Genomic DNA, 16,751 nt, shown 5'->3' with positions numbered 1-16,751 from the left:
ATTGGAGGGCCTGGGAGCAGACGGGAAACAGGCCCCCGACCGCGATTGGCCCCCGACCGCGATTTCACGCTGGCTGACCAATTAACGGACAGCCGGTGTGAAACGGGCGCTGAGAAAGGCTCAGCGCTGCCGTTGGGGGGGTGCGGGAAGAGGGCGGGTGCCAGTGTCACCGTGGGTGCTAGTGAGCGCCCCCAGTGAGCTCCCTGAAGGCAGACGGGTACCTCGGGGGAGCCGCAGACCCCCACAGAATAAACAAAACAACAAAAGTGCTGCAAAATATGTCCATGCAGCACAGTCAAGCACCTGAAAGCAAACCTCATAAAAAACCCGTCCCCGGATATCTCTCTTTATTTTATGTCCCCACGGAGATTTCATCCCCCCACCGGATCGAGGCTTTGAGCAAAAATGTAAAGGCCGCCCGGCCGATTGGCCCGTCCGCCAACCGTTAAAGTGTTTGGGCCACGATAAATCGCTTTCAATTGCCTCCTTAACGGGCTTAATTGCCCCTTTGTCGGCAGGCACGCTTTCGACTGCTGCGCGTGCCCACCGAGCGAGATATCACGTGAGTGTGCCACGACGTCGGGACACTCACCCGATGCCATCTCGCGCTATTTCGCGGCCGGACGGGCCGGGCGAGTGCCTGCCTGCCCGCGGGACTTAAGATTCTGGCCATTATTTAACTTTGTCTGTCCGATTCTGATCAATTAACAGTGCCAGTGTGGGCATTTCTCAGTGGCGCAGTGTTTCAATGTCGATTCAGAGCTTCCTTGTAAAAATGCAGTGCTCACTCTGTTTAAACGTCATTTCACTGCTGTCGGGGTGAAGTTGGTAACTTACTCTCCCTGTTGCACACGTCAGGTGGAATTTAATTCAAGTGATGGGGGTCTCGCCCGCCAGCTGGCGAGCCAGTGAGAGACCCGCTTCTCCTCCTTTGGGAGAAGGTGAACCACATTAAGTGCTAATCACCATCGAGAGCTGCCGGCCAATCAGAGACGGGCAGGTGTCCAATGTAGCCGTACCAGTGGGAGCAACGGGAGCTGCTGGCAATGCACCCAAGAGGCCCAGGGTCAGTGAGGGGGCGGGATGGGGGTCATGGGGTGGTAGTCATGGAGAGGAAGATTGGCGGCTTGGGCAGCGAATGGATTTCAGCGCTTCCTCCCTTCCCGATGCCAGGTCCCTCGATCAGGCCCCTCCCCGCCAAGAGCCTGCGAGTAAACCCAACAGGGTTTTGTTTTATCGGGCTCCCCTCACGGCAAGTTTCCCACCTGCTGCTGGTCGAATATCAGTGGTGACGGGATGAGGCCCTTAAGCGGGCAAATAATGCCCACTTGGCGGCAGAACCGCCAACTCCACCCCCTCCAAAACTCGCCTTGGTGAAGGGCATTAAATTCTGCCCATTGTTTTGTGAGTTTAGCTGTACAAACTGCAACTGAACGTGTGGATTTGACACTAGATCCTAAGCCCAATAGCACCACCTGCAGCATCTACCCACTGTGGATGCTGAGTTATTACATTGATGCGATATTCTGTGCACTTGTATACATGGCATTGACAACACAGTGCTGAAAAACTGAAAATAAAAAAAACCTGGCATATCTTGTGTTTGCAAGTATTTAAGGAAGTGCAGGAATAGGACAATGTCAGAGCATCTGACATCATATGGGGACATTGATGATTGAAATTCAAGTCTCGTTTGCAGGATGCCTATAATTCAGTGTGATAAGAATGTTCTATTGACGCTTAGTGAGGAGGATTTCCATGTTGGGCACCACATCTCTGCACAACAGTGTTGTGGTACCATTACATCATTTCTGGTAGCCATAGTTACTTATCTTCCAGTAAAATTTTTTATTCATTCATGGGATGTGGGCGTCGCTGGCTAGGTCAGCATTTATTGCCCATCCCTAATTGCCCTTGAGAAGGTGGTGGTGAGCTGCCTCCTTGAACCGCTGCAGTCCGTGTGGTGTAGGTACAGCCACAGTGCTGTTAGGGAGGGAGTTCCAGGATTTTGATCCAGCGACAGTGAAGGAACGGCGATATATTTCTAAGTCAGGATGGTGTGTGGCTTGGAAGGGAATTTCCAGGTGGTGGTGTTCCCATCTGTCTGCTGCCCTTGGCCATGGGTTTGGAAGGTGCTCTCTAAGGAAGCTTGGTGAGTTCCTGCAGTGCATCTTGTAGATGATGCACACTGCTGCCCCTGTGCATCAGTGGTGAAGGGAGTGAATGTTTATGGATGGGGTGCCAATCAAGCGGGCTTCTTTGTCCTGGATAGTGTCAAGCTTCTTGAGTGTTGTTGGAGCTGAATTCTTCCAGGCAAGTGGAGAGTATTCCATCACATTCCTGACTAGTGCCTTGTAGATGGTGAACAGGCTTTAGGGAGTCAGGAGGTGAGCTACTCACCGAAAGATTCCTAGCCTCTGGCCTGCTCTCATAGGCACAGTATTTATATGGCTCGTCCAGTTCAGTTTGTGGTCAATGGTAACCCCCAGGATGTTGATAGTGGGGATTCAGCGATGGTAATGCCACTGAATGTCAAGAGGTGATGGTTAGATTCTTTCTTGCTGGAGATGGTCATTGCCTGGTACTTGTGTGGCGTGAATGTTACTTACCACTTGTCAGCTGAAGCCTGGATATTGTCCAGGTCTTGCTGCATTTGGACATGGACTGCTTCAATATCTGAGGAGTCGCGAATGTTGCTGAATGTTGTGTAATCATCAGCGAACATCCCCACTTCTGACCTTATTCTGGAAAGAAGGTCACTGATGAAGCAACTGAAGATGTTTGGGCCTTGGACACTACCCTGAGGAACTCCTGCAGTGATGTCCGGGAACTGAGATGATTGACCTCCAACAACCACAACCATCTTCCTTTGTGCTAGGTATGACTCCAACCAGCGGTGAGTTCTCCCCCTGATTGCCATTGACTCCAATTTTGTGAGGGCTCCTTGCTGCCACACTTGGTCAAATGCTCGTTCAAAAACTGAAGCAGTTTCTTAACAAATTGGGCATCACAGCATTGATGACTGTCAGATAATGAACTTCATTACCTTGTTTGCAGAAGTCTGGGCCAGCTGCATGGGGGAATAGCTCAGCGATAGAGCATTTGACTGCAGCTCAAGTGGTCCTTGGTTCAAATCTAGGTACTCCCTATCAACACTTCATCCTGATTTCTGTTGAGAGTCTTCTGGGAAGTTTTCCTTTCCTGTATGATTAGAATTTTGTTGCTTGTTATGTCCACAGCAGCTTGTAGTGCAAATGGAATTCATGCCACAAGTGATAGTCTTTGTTTCTCCAGCTGGGAGCAGTGGCAAATTGTTTTGTTGGATGCTAAGATGTTAATAAGTACACATTACCTGGATTCTTTGATTCTGGGTCCCTCTGTCCTTGCACCTCATCCTCAATATTGTACCAATGAATCTATGCTGCTTGCACATGTTTTTTCTCCCAATGTGCATCACTTCACAATTATCCACATTAAATTGAATCTGCCATGTATCTGGCCATTTCACCATGCAGTCTATAACCTCCTGAAGTCTGCTGCTGTCATGAATGCTATTTCCTAAATTGCCACATTTTGTATTGTCCCTGCATATGGTTTCAGTGTTTGGGGGTTAAACTCAAATTTGGAGCTTTTGACTGCAGATTAACAGGTCACAAATTAAAACCTGATTGTCCCCTCACTTGTGTCAACGCAAGGAATGAAAGTTACACACACATCCCTCTACAGCATCTTCCAAACCCACAATCTCTACCACCTAGAAGGACCAGGGCAGCAGATACATGGGAACACCGCCACCTGCTAGTTCCCCTCCAAGCTACACACCATCCTGACTAGGAAATATATCGCTGTTCCTTCATTGTCGCTGGGTCAAAATCCTGAAACTCCCTTCCTAACAGCACTGTGCGTGTACCTACACCACATGGACTGCAGCAGCTCAAGAAGGCAGCTCACCACCACCTTCTCAAGGGCAACTAGGGATGGCCCTGCCAGTGACATCCATATTCCCATGAAAGAATAAAAAAATTGAATAAAAATCTCTAATTGACAGAGCTGCGAGAATCGCAACAGAGTGAAAGCAGGAAATTGATGAGAGTAGGAATCCAGTACTTTGGGATGTTCAATGCCTATGAAAGGTGCTATATAAATGCAAGTCTCTCTTTCTTTCTTTCCTGAACTATTACGTATGCAGGATGTACCTCCAGTTGCATGAACTCAAGCTTATGGTTTCTGAACTTGAGCAGCGAGCAACGAGCATCATCTCAGGCATACAGGAGGCTGAGAATTTCCTGGAGTGTAGGTTCCAGGTGGTGGTCACATTACAGATTAGACGGTTCAGGAGAACAGTAAGTGAGTGGCTATCTACCCAGGGGAGGAAGAGGCAGACAATGCAAGAATCTTCCAAGGGTGCAGCACTTTCAAACCAGTTTTCAGCCGTGAATACCGATGAAGGTGAAGACATCATGGATGAATGGAGCCTAGAGCACATCTGTAGCACAAATGACTGCACTTTGTTAAGTGTAGAAATGCAGTGGTCACAGGGGTGACAGAGGGACGTCTCTGCAACTGTCAACTTCAGCTCCACATGGTATGTTGCCTCCCTAGTTCTAGGGTAAAAGATATCACTGAGAATGTGCTGAACAATTGGGAAGGGGAACAGCAAGAAGGTGTGGTCTATGTGAGAACCAATAACATAGGATGGAAAAGGGTTGAGGTCCTGCTGTCAATGTTTCAGGAGCTAGGGAGGGAGTTAAAAAGCAGGACCTCATACAGTCATAGAGTCGTAGGGGTCTACAGCACAGAAAAAGGCCCTTCGGCCCATCAAGTCCACGCTGGTCAAACAAGTACCTAGCTATTCTAATCCCATTTTCCAGCACTAATCCCATTTTCCAGCACTAGGCAACGCAAGTGCACATCCAAATACTTCTTAAATGTTATGAGGGTTTCTACCTCTAATACCCTTTCAGACAGTGAGTTCCGGATTCCCACCACCCCCTGGGTGAAAAAGTTCTTCCTCACATCCCCTCTAAACCCCCTGCCCCTTACCTTAAATCTACGCCCCCTGGTTATTGATCCCTCCACCAAGGGGAAAAGTTCCTTCCTGTCTATCCTATCTATGCCCCTCATAATTTTATACACCTCAATCATGACCACCTCAATCTCCTCTGCTCCAGGGAAAATAACCCCAGTCTATCCAATCTCTCCTCATAACTAAAACTCTCCAGCCCAGGCAACATCCTGGTAAATCTCCTCTGCACTCTCTCTAGTGTAATCACATCCTTCCTATAATGCGGATTCCAGAACTGCACGTAATACTCTAGCTGTGGCCTAACCAGCATTTTATACAGTTCCAGCATAACCTCCCTGGTCTTATATTCTATGCCTTAGCTAATAAAGGCAAGTACCTTCTTAATCACCTTATCTACCCTGTCCCACTACCTAAAGGTGGACATGCACACCACCCTGATTGTTGGTACTTCCCAAGGTCCTACCATTCATTGTGTATTCTCATGCCTTGTTTGTCCTGCTTGGGCATCGCCTCATGCTTAAAGAAAGAGAGGGGGCACCTGGATTTGAACCAGGGATCTCTTGATCTGCAGTCAAATGCTCTACCACTGAGCTATACCCCCACACTATAACAGGTAGGGGGCACCTGAATTTGAATCAGAGACCTCTTGATCTGCAGTCAATTGCTCCACTACTGAGCTCTATCCACTCAAGCACAAAATTATGAGTCCTTCACGACTACACTTTATTTTTAGTAATTGCCATGCATGTGCACATTTGGCAAAACATAAAAGCACCAAAGGGGGCACCTGGATTTGAACCAGAGACCTCTTGATCTGCAGTCAAATGCTCTACCACTGAGCTATACCCCCTCAAGTGTGACAATCATGGGATTGCTTCCAATTTCATGTAGGGGGGGAATAGGAATAGTTGGATAAAACAGGTTACCATGTGATTGCAGCAATGGTGCACGAGGGAGTGTCTCAGATTCCTGAGACATTGGGACCATTTCTGAGGTAGGAGGGACCTGCTCAAGTTAAAAATGCTGCCCTGCAATGGAATTGGGACCCATCTTCTGGTCCCGGTGGGAGGTTAACCAGTGCTGTAAGGGTGAGTTTAAATTAATTTGGCAACCGGATGGGAACCATCACAAAACATTGGAGAGGAGAAACAAGCTAAATAGAGAACTGAGAGAGGCGAATATTGCATGAGTAAAGAATCATTCAAAAATAGAAGGGATCAGACAGGGAGCAAATGCACAGGGGTTCAAGCTTGATTTGCAGTGCATGTATGTTAATGCACTGAGTGTCGTGAAATAAAATAGCTGAATTTCATATAAACGTGAAGACGTTTGTGGGACCTTCAAAAGAAAAGCCGAGATCTCTGGCATGATTATATGTGGCATGCACCACAATCAACTATGGACATAATAGCAGTTCTACAGCTGCAGGAGAGGTAGCTAAAAGCATTTAGATAGGGGGGCACCTAGACTTGAACCAGGGACCTTTGATCTACTAAAATCCTGGAATTTCCCTGCCAGCTAACAGCACTGTGTGTGCACCTGCACCACATAGATTGCAGTGGGTCAAGAAGGCAGCTCACCACCACCTTCTCAAGGGCAACTGGGGATGAACAATAAATGGTGCTTAGCCAGCGAAGCCCACATCCCGTGAATGAATTTTTAAAAAAAGTCAAATGCTCTACCGCTGAACTCTACAGCCATCATTTACCAACTGCCCCTACACACAAAGTAACAGATCTCAGTACCTGGCAGTCACTTGTGTTGACGGGACCAAGCTGAAAAGACGATGCTTCAGTTATTTTGTGAAGCAAAGAACTACATCTATGAGAATGTTGCAGGTGTGATGATAATAATACAGTTGTGTAGAGATGCACAACCCAACATGGACAGCCTGCCCACAAAGCTTCAAGTTCTTACCATAAAATGCTGAGTTAGAAACATCCGCAAATTGACAACTGAATTTCAACCACAGATGTGTCCACCTGAAATCAAATGTTCAGCTACTCTGCTATGCCCCCACCTTTTACATTTTTGCCTTCAACACAAGCAATGCCAGGTTCGATGTTCAATTTGCATCTTTATGCTATCAATGTCATGCAGCAAATGTACTGAATACAGCTTTGATAATAATAGATATCCAGCAATGGGCAAAAGTTACAGGGGGAGATCTATGCTTAGCAATTATAACATGTCAAAGCTGTACTTTCACAACAGAAATGGTGGTTAACTAAATTCATCAAACAATGTGCACAACAGGGAGAGGAAATGACCAACTTCACCACAACAGCAGTGAAATAGGAACATAGGAGTAGGCCATTCGGCCCATCAAGCCTGCTCCGCCATTCAATTAGATCACAGCTGATCATCTACCTCAATCTCACCCTCCCGTACTATCCCCATATCCCTTGACGTCATCAGTGTCCAGAAATCTATTGATTTCTGTCTTGAACTTGCTCAATGATTGAGCTTCCACAGCCCTCTGGGGTAGAGAATTCCAAACACTCACTGCCCTCTGAGTGAAGAAATTCCTCCTCATCTCAGTCTTAAATGGCCTGCACCTTATTCTAAGACTGCGTTCCCTGGTTCTAGACTCACCAGCCAGGGGAATACTTCTATCTACATCTACCCTGTCACACCCTGTGAGAATTTTGTAAGCTTCAATGAGACTACTTCCCATTCTTCAAAATGCTGGAGAATACAGACGGAGTCCTCAATCTCTCCTCACTAAAACAATCCAGCCATCCCAGGGATTAGTCTGGTGAACTTCCATTACATTCCCTCTTTGGCAAGTAAATCCTTCCTTGTATAACGAGACCAAAACTTACACAATACTCCAGGTGCGGTCTCACCAAGGCTCTATCCAATTGCAACAAGACATCTTTACTCCTGTGCTCCAATCCCCTTCCGATGAAGACCAACATACCATTTGCCTTCCCATGTGTCTTGAAATGACACTTCAGCAAAGTGGGCAGCTGGAGCTCTTGACCTACAGTCTAATGTTCTACCACATAACTGCACTGCTGCACATAATTCGATCAGGATCAAAAGAAAATTGGTTGGCCAATGTGCACTTGCCAATATTTGTGGAATCATAGAATGAAATAGAACAGAAGCCAGCCATTCAGCCCATCTTTCATGTGTCAACTCTTTGAAAGAGATTTCCAATTGGTCCACTCCCCTGCTCTTGCCACAAAGCCCTGCAAATTCTACCCTTCAAGCAGTTAAAAAGTCACCTCTTTGAAGTTATTATTGAATCTGATTGCACCCTCCTGTTAGGCAGTGCATTCCAGATCATAATTAAATTAAAATAGTAGTACTGCAGGGAAGTCAAACAGAATAGCACCTCAACAGGAAACACTTGAAAGAAAGGGGGCACCTGGATTTGAACCAGGGACCTCTTGATCTGCAGTCAAATGCTCTACCATTGAGCTATACCCCCAAGCTATAGGATGAAAGTTAACACAGTTCTCATCATCACTGTTAAGCGAACCATGTTGATGGAAGTTGTTTCAGTTTTATTGGAAGACAAATAACTATGGCTATCAGAAATGCTGTATGAGCGGTGACAGTAACAGTGTTGTGTAGAGATGTGATGCACAATCCAACATGGAAAGCCTTCTCACCATGCTTCAACAGCACATGCTTCTCACATAACACTGAATTAGAAACATCCCCTAAGTGACACCTCAAATCCAGCCAGGGATGCAACCAGCTGAAGTCAGGTGCTCTGTCACTGCACAATGCACCCATCCCTTTAAATATTTGCAGTTAAACAATGGCACCATCAGCTTCAATGTTTGGTTTTGCATCATCGTGCTACAGAATATTGCATCAATATATAATAAATAAGCAGTCAGCAAACATAGACAATTTGCTGCAGCTGGAGCTGGTGTGCCTGGTAAATGCAACATGTCAAATACATACATTTAATTCCAGCCTGCACAACAGAAGTGGCAGTGGACTAAATTCACCAAACAATCTTTGCACCAAGGAGAGTAAATTACCATAACAATAAAAGCAAAAGACTGTGGATGCTATAAATCTGAAACAAAAACAGAAAATGCTGGAAAAACTCAGCAGGCCTTGCAGCATCTGTGGAGAAAGAAAGGGTTAACATTTCGAGTCCAATGTCACTCTTCTTTGACTAAATTACCAGTGAAATGATATTAAAACAGCATGGATATTTGGATTTGAACTGTGGTTTGTAGTTTGATTAGAACCAAAAAAGAACCCATCTCAGTGTTTGTTGAAACATTGAATGATGCCACTCAGAAGGTTGCCAATCAGTCCATCCTGCATTCTCCAGCTCTTTCCCCAAAACGCTGCAAGTATACCCTTCTACTGTATACCGTCTACCCTTCAAGTATTTATCGTATTCCTTTTTGAAGGTTATGACTGAACTCACATTCACCATCCTTTCAGGCAGCATACTTGAGATAATAGCACCTCATTGATTTAAATGCCAATCCTACAGTGAAGTCTGACTATTTCCAAAATGATGCACTCGAACAAAGGGAGGGAACACCTGGATTTAAACTAGGGATCTCTTGATCTGCAGTCAAATACTCTACCCTGAGTTATACCCCATCCTGTAGGTTGCCCTTTGTGCATCCTTGACAATGGAACCCAATTGGCATTTACCAATGTGAACAAGACAAGGCCAAAAAGAAACTGCCTAAGTTTTGATGGAAGATAACCCTTTCTCTCTCTAGAAGCCCCTCGAAACAAGGAGGATGCTTGCCACAGAGTACAGCCATGGCAAGAGCTTTAGTCTTTTGGAGTCCTTTAACATGGGGATGGGAGACAACTACAGCTTTCTGAAACAAAAACAGAAAATGCTGGAAAAACTCAGCAGGTCTGACAGCGTCTGTGGAGAGAGAAACAGAGTTGACATTTTGAGTCTGTATGACCCTTCTTCAGAGCTACCAACTATCAGAAATCTGGGAGCCACAGATCAACAGCTGGAAGAAGGGATTAGGCTGGATATGATGGGCCAAATGACCTCCTTCTGTGCTGTGTTTCTAGGTTTCTGTGCAGGAGGAGGGTGTATGCTTTGCAACTGTTGTTAAAAACCCATACATTCAGCTGCAGCGTGCCGAACAAAACTTAACCAATTTCACTCTGCAAATTCCACCTCTTCAGGCTAATTTCCCAACTCAGTGTTTTGTCTCACACGTTAACAAGGGCTATTGGGATGATACCCTGGACAGGCCATGAAGCTTTATTACACGTTGGAGTCAGGACAGCGACAGAGAGAATCAAAAAGAGGGAATTGCTTTTAGAACCATACGGTAAAACAATGGGATTTCAAGGGTATTCTGAGGGATTAGGCATTGGAGGAGTTAAATGACCCCAAAACTGCTATTCTGCAGCATCTTCTTAATTTGAATTTAAATAAAATCATAACTGTTTCCAATATAGAGTCAGCTTCAAAAATTGAACGGACACCCCAAAAAGGCTCTGTCTGTGACCCGGCAGTAACAAGTTAGCAACAAAAACAAAAATTGCTGGAAAAACTCAGAAGGTCTGACAGCATTGGTGGAGAGAAAGACAGAGTTAACGTTTCCAGTTGGTATGACTTCTTCAGAACTTCTCTTTAGTTCTGAAGAAGAATCAGACAGACTCGAAATGTTAACTCTGTCTTTCTCTCCACAGATGCTGTCAGACCTGCTGAATTTTTCCAGCAATTTTTGTTTTTGTTTCAGATTCCCAGCATCCGCAGTATTTTGCTTTTATCTTAGTAATAAGTTAGATTTTGAAAGATATTGTTAATCACAAGAGCAAAGTTCGAGAGCTTTATCAACATTATTTGAGCTGCGAGAGGTGCAACTGACTGGAAAGTGCTTCACCGTTGCAAGTTTCTCTGGAGTAGACAGTCCCAGGCGGGAGTGATGCCACCCCATTCATTACAGCGGCAGCAATATCACACCTCAATAACACTTTCAATTTTCCTCTCCTCTGCTGAAGGCAGGGGAGTAAAATTAGACATGGGCAGAACGCACAACTTGCGGAATCACTCCAGTTTCCTGTTACGACTGAAGAACGCTGAATATCAGATGGGTTGTGCTACAACTCTCCCTATCTTTCGGCAACCGTGCAAAGGTTCACAGTTCACACAAACAAGGTAGGAGGGAGGAGACAGTCCGTGCAGACACCTGAGCAGCTGTGTGAATACCCCTGTATCTCACTTGCAGCACACTGGGCAAGTGATTGACCGTAAGACATAGGAGCAGAAATTAGGCCATTCGGCCCATCGAGTCTGCTCTGCCATTCAATCATCCGCCAACGCTGCCAGACCTGCTGAGTTTTTCCAGGTATTTCTGTTTCTGTTTTGGATTTCCAGCATCCGCAGTTTTTTGCTTTTATGTCTGCCATTCAATCACGGCTGATAAGTTTCTCCCGCCTTCTCCCCGTAACCTTTGATCCCCTTACCAATCTATCTTGGTCTTAAATACACTCAATGACCTGGCCTCCACAGCCTTCTGTGGCAATGAATTCCAAAGATTCAAAACAAAGAATGCAGCTTACACTAAAGTCAATTTTACAAGGGGGCACCTGGATTTGAACCAGGGACCTCTTGATCTGCAGTCAAATGCTCTACCACTGAGCTATACCCCCTTACTATTGTGAATAAATACATGCGACAAATCTCACACATTTCTGCATATGTATCGTGTAATTTTTCTGCTTGAGTATTGCAGCTTCACAAAGATGCCTAGAGGCAGTAGTTTTGTGCAGAGAGTCACTGATCTGGAATGCACTGCCCGAGAGGCTGCTGGAAGTTGATTCAATAAAACGTTTTAAAAGGAACTTGGATAAGTAACTGGAGGGGTTAAAATTTTGCAGCGTTATGGAGAAAGAGCAGGGGGAGTAGTTTTAAAAGGACAGCTATTGCGAACAGCCAACCTCTTCCTCTGATTCCATGAATTCTGATTCCCGAGTGGATGGACCTGGGTGAGGCTGCGTTACTTTTACACCAGATCAGGTGCTCACACACATTGTACACATACTCATTGTACAAACAAGTAGATAAAAAAGAGGAAGTGAGGCATAAAGTGCCCATTTTTTCAGGGGTTTTTGCTTTACGATTTGCAACTTCTTTCAGCTACTTTTGGTAAAATTATGAGTCCTTCACAACTACTTTATTTTTAACAATTGCCATGCGTGCGAACATTTGAAGAAACATAAAGGGACCGAAGGGGGCACCCGGATTTGAACCAGGGACCTCTTGATCTGCAGTCAAATGCTCTACCACTGAGCTATACCCCCTCAGATATAAATAAATTGTCTTAAAAGGGACTAATAATAGTTTGTTGTTGTAGATTACCAATTCGTGCGTGATTAATACATTCAAAACTTTTATACAGCAAATTCTAATGAATTAGGGAGAAAGAAGTGGATTATTTAAAGTTCCTCTTTTAGCTCTCCCTTGTGGGGGCAAACTTGCACTGCATGTTCTAAACACAGTGATTATTTTCCACAGCCAGTATTTCCTAACCCCGAACGCAAGTGTGCAAGCTAGAGGAGTGGGTGTAGAGTTCAACAGAAAGTTTATACCTCTAAACGGTTCTATACTTTGGAACTGTCTCCAAACCCCACCTCCCTTATCAAAATTTATCAGTTCCATTCAGGATTGCTTAATGTGTTTTTAGAAGCACTGACTACATTTACTCTCCCTTTATATAACAACACCCGAGATAAAGGGGACAGCCGGACTCTGTTGATACTGACCTGTGATATTATCAATCAAACGTCTGAGTGCTTCCCTTTTGAAAAGGAAGTGAAGGTCAGGAAGATGGGCCCAGTTGAGTTAGCTCATCGCAGTTATGATTGACCTGTGTTTGTCGGCCACTGTTGATTGCCATCAGGTTACAAACATGTGCAGAAGGCATTATCTTTCTTCTTAGGCAGTCCCTCGGGATTGAGGATGACTTGCTTACATTCTGGTACCATGGGTTCTGAGATGGTTGATAAGTCCAATCGCAATCTGCAGACTCTGCTACATTTGGAGCAAGTGGTGCTTGAAGAGTTGGGTAGGTGAGTTGTTTGGAGTTATGTGTGCTCCCTTCGCAATGTGTCTTCTCTGCGCATTCCCGACAAAGTGTCTCGATGTGTTCTGTGCCTTCCAGAGTGAACCTTTTCCATGTTTGAGGGTCACAAGTCAGGGAGTCCTTTGAGTGGGCGGGGATGTTTAACCTCTTCAGGGATGCTTTGAGGAAATCCCTAAAGAGTTTCCACTGTCCTCCTGGGAGTCTCCTGCCATGACTGAGTTCCAAGCAGAGCAGTTGCTTCAGGGGTCTGGTGTCAGGCGTACAAACGACATGTGCAGCCCAGTGGAGCTGGTTTTGCATGGTTACTGCATCAATGCTGAGCATGTTGGCTTGGGAGAGGAAGCTGTTGGACTGCCTTTCTTGCCACTGGATTTGGAGGATCTTGTGAAGGCCCTGCTGGTGGTGCTGCTTTGAGGTGCCTGCTATAGGTTGTCCAAGTCTTCAGAGCCCAGGAGCACAGGAATCACAGTTGCCCAGTAAACCTGGCCTTAGCCTAGGGTTTGAGGTTCTGGTCCACAAATACCCTTTTTCCTCAGTCAGCCAAAGGCTGAGCTGGGCTTCTGGAGGCTTTGTTGCATTTTGTCATCTATGTCTGCTGCCTTCATCGAGAGGAGGCTCCCAAGGCATTATAATGCCTTGGAATCAACTTATCAAGGACATTCCTCTATACTTCATTCTAGGTAAGACCGGGGACCATTAAACTCTCAACCGTTGAGCTACATAACCCCACACAAAAAACTTCGCTATCAGGTAAGTGATAACATTTTATAATGTAGAACATATAATATTGTCAGATTTCACTACAAGGTGCAGAAGAGTTTTTTGCCACCTAGCAACAGAACACTGTTCCTTTTGCATTTTCCCTCATTAGCTGCAAGCCAGTTCACCATGATGAGAGACCTGAAACAAAATAAGAAAAAAGAGTTAATACAGAATAAAGAAAGATATAATATTTCCCTATCTCTCCTGAAGATGATGGCTCCCACTCAGGTATTGTGTGGGCAGGTAGAGGTTGGACAAGATTGAGCTGCACTCCTTCTGTTGGTTGGTTGTGCATGTGTAATATTACTTCAAGGTAATCATCTACAGTCAAAGGCAGCACTTTACCATAGAACTTTAAGTGGTATTGAAGAATATGTGCAGAGAATGGGAGTATAGCTCAATGGTAGAGAATTTGACTACAGATCAAATTAGATGCCCCTTTATATGAGGTAAAACATACTTTGTATCTGCTACTGTAGTTTCATTTGTATATGTCATTAAAATATAATTCCCAGGTTTTTTTACCTAACATTATATACTCCCCCTTAAATTAGGTGGCAGAGGTCAATCAGGGGAGCTGCTCACTTCAAATTCTTTTCAATCGTCTTGAAGAAGAAAGATACAACTTTGCATCATAATTTGTTTCATGTCTTCCAGATACAGCATCCCATACCAGTTCACAGCTAATGAATTTCCTATATAGGCAAACACAGCAGCTAATTTGCACACAGCAAGGTCCCACAAACAGTAAACGAAGGTAAATAACCAATTCATTTAGTTTTGGTGATACTGGGTAAAGGAGAAATACTACCCAGGATATTCACAGAACTCCCAGCTTTGTGTTTCAACCATGGCTCAGCGGGTAGCACTCTTCCCTCAGAGTCAGAAGATGGTGGCTTCAAGTTCCACTCCAGCTGGTGCAAAAATCTAGGGTGATGTTCCAATGCAGCACTGAGGGAGTGCTGTGCTGTCAGAGTTGCTATCATTCAGATGAGACATTAAACTGAGGCCCTGTCTGTCCTCTCAGTTAGATGTAAAAGATCTCATAGCACTATTTCAAGGAAGAGCTCAGGAGTTATCCCTGGTGTCATAGCCAATTTTCATCCCTCATCAATATCACAGAACACATTATCTAGTCATTATCACATTACTATTTGTGGAAGCTTGTTATCAGCAAATTGGTAACTGCATTTTCTACAATTACATTTCAAAAGTAGTTTATTGACTGTAAAGTGCTTCAGGGTGTCTTGTAGTGGTGAAATGTGTTATATAAATGCAAGTCTTTTTTCCTTCCATAGTGCCACGAGGCTCTTTTACATCACCTGAACAGGCCGATGAAAGTCGGTTTAAGATTTCATCAGAAAGACAGAAACTATTGTCAATCCTACCTCTCTGTTTTCCTTCTGAAAAAAAATCAGTTTCAGAGAAGCATTCAGGTTTAGATGATCCTTTACCCAGCCCTTCTGATTTCTGTGTCTTGTGGTATAAATCAATTAACTTTCTGCAAAAACAGTAATGATATTTTATGGCAAAAATTAAAAGGACAATGCTTTAAATAACAATCAAGGAATATCACAATACATTCACTATTAATATTAGGCAACAGGATTTTAACAAAGCTATTAGGCCTCCCACAGACCTGACAAATCTCACTCATTTGAATCTGGTTTACCAATGTTCCTCTTCCAATTTATTCATTAAATTAATGCTTTCATTCAGGTGACAGAATTAAATTGACAACTTTCCTAGTGTATCACCAGTGGCTAGAGAACTTCTGGAAAATCACAGAACTCGGAGCTGACAAATGCTGCATTTTAAATGTCACTTTGGTTTGATGCACCTGTATGAAACTTGTAAGCAGATTTGACTTACCTTTATTATATACATAGAATGCACAGCACAGCAACAAGCCATAATATATAGACACTAATAGATTGCACAGAATGAAATAAGGAATTGAATGCAAAACCATGACAAAATGACAATAAAAATTGTAACTTTTGTTGTGTATTGCACTGAGTACAATACATGCTCAACTACAAATAACCACTATTGAACTAATTCTATTTACACCTCTGCAGCAGAGAGGGCAACTAGCAATATCCTACAACGTCTACGCTGTTCATCAAATGTTCATTAATAACTTGTTCTTTTTGATATTTCCAAAGCATTTCCCTGAAGCAATAGCTCTTTGCATATGAATTTCATCAGCTGTAAATCAAACATCAGATCATAAGCCACAATTTCATCCCTTTCAGCGCTTCAGTTTTAAAATTCTCATCCCTGTTTTCAAATCCGTTCATGGTGTCACATCCCCTATCTCTGCAATTTGCTCCACTCCCACAACCCTCTTAAATATTTGCACTGCTCTAATTTTGGTCTCTTATGCATTCTTGATTTTAATTGCTCCACCATCAGTGGCCATGGCATGCTGTCAAGTTCCTAAATGCTGGAATTCCCTCCCTGAACCTCCCCACCTCTATACCACACTTTCCTCCTCTAAGATGCTCCTCAGTCAAAACCTACTTCTTTGACCAAGCTATCTGTCCTAATCATCAGCAAACAGACAATGAGCCAAGGACCTCCTTCAAGGAGAACACACATGGAATGGAAATGGAGTCTGCCTAATATTTGCTCAGTGCCAAATTTTCATAAGGCCCTAATGAAGTGCCTTGGGATGTTTTATTATGTTAAAGGTGCTAATAAATAGTAATTGTAGTTTGAAATTGAATTTGAAATTGACAAACTTTCTCATAATTTGTGCTTTATATTCAGAGTAAATCTCTCTGCATAGGAACATAAGGACATAGGACTTAGGAGCAGGAATAAGCCATCAGCCCCTTGAGCCTGCTCTGCCATTCGATAAGATCATGGCTGATCTGGTTGTGGTCTCAACTCCACTTTCCTGTCCG

At 44.2% G+C, this 16,751-nt stretch overlaps 5 non-coding genes across 5 annotated transcripts; all 5 read right to left on the bottom strand.

The window, feature by feature from the left end:
* Positions 1-5,555: 5,555 nt before the first annotated feature.
* Positions 5,556-5,627, bottom strand: trnac-gca (transfer RNA cysteine (anticodon GCA)). Its single transcript has one exon. It is a non-coding gene; the product is annotated as a tRNA-Cys (tRNA).
* A 177-nt stretch (positions 5,628-5,804) lies between these two features.
* trnac-gca (transfer RNA cysteine (anticodon GCA)) lies at positions 5,805-5,876 on the bottom strand. Its single transcript has one exon. It is a non-coding gene; the product is annotated as a tRNA-Cys (tRNA).
* Positions 5,877-8,393: 2,517 nt separating this feature from the next.
* On the bottom strand, positions 8,394-8,465 carry trnac-gca (transfer RNA cysteine (anticodon GCA)). Its single transcript has one exon. It is a non-coding gene; the product is annotated as a tRNA-Cys (tRNA).
* A 3,107-nt stretch (positions 8,466-11,572) lies between these two features.
* On the bottom strand, positions 11,573-11,644 carry trnac-gca (transfer RNA cysteine (anticodon GCA)). The gene has a single exon. It is a non-coding gene; the product is annotated as a tRNA-Cys (tRNA).
* A 579-nt stretch (positions 11,645-12,223) lies between these two features.
* trnac-gca (transfer RNA cysteine (anticodon GCA)) lies at positions 12,224-12,295 on the bottom strand. Its single transcript has one exon. It is a non-coding gene; the product is annotated as a tRNA-Cys (tRNA).
* Positions 12,296-16,751: the final 4,456 nt, after the last annotated feature.

Source organism: Cetorhinus maximus, chromosome 25 (genome assembly GCF_964194155.1).
Source record: "Cetorhinus maximus chromosome 25, sCetMax3.hap1.1, whole genome shotgun sequence".
Taxonomy (NCBI): domain Eukaryota; kingdom Metazoa; phylum Chordata; class Chondrichthyes; order Lamniformes; family Cetorhinidae; genus Cetorhinus; species Cetorhinus maximus.
Note: the sequence above shows the minus strand (reverse complement) of the source record. Positions and strands in the feature narration are given on the sequence as shown.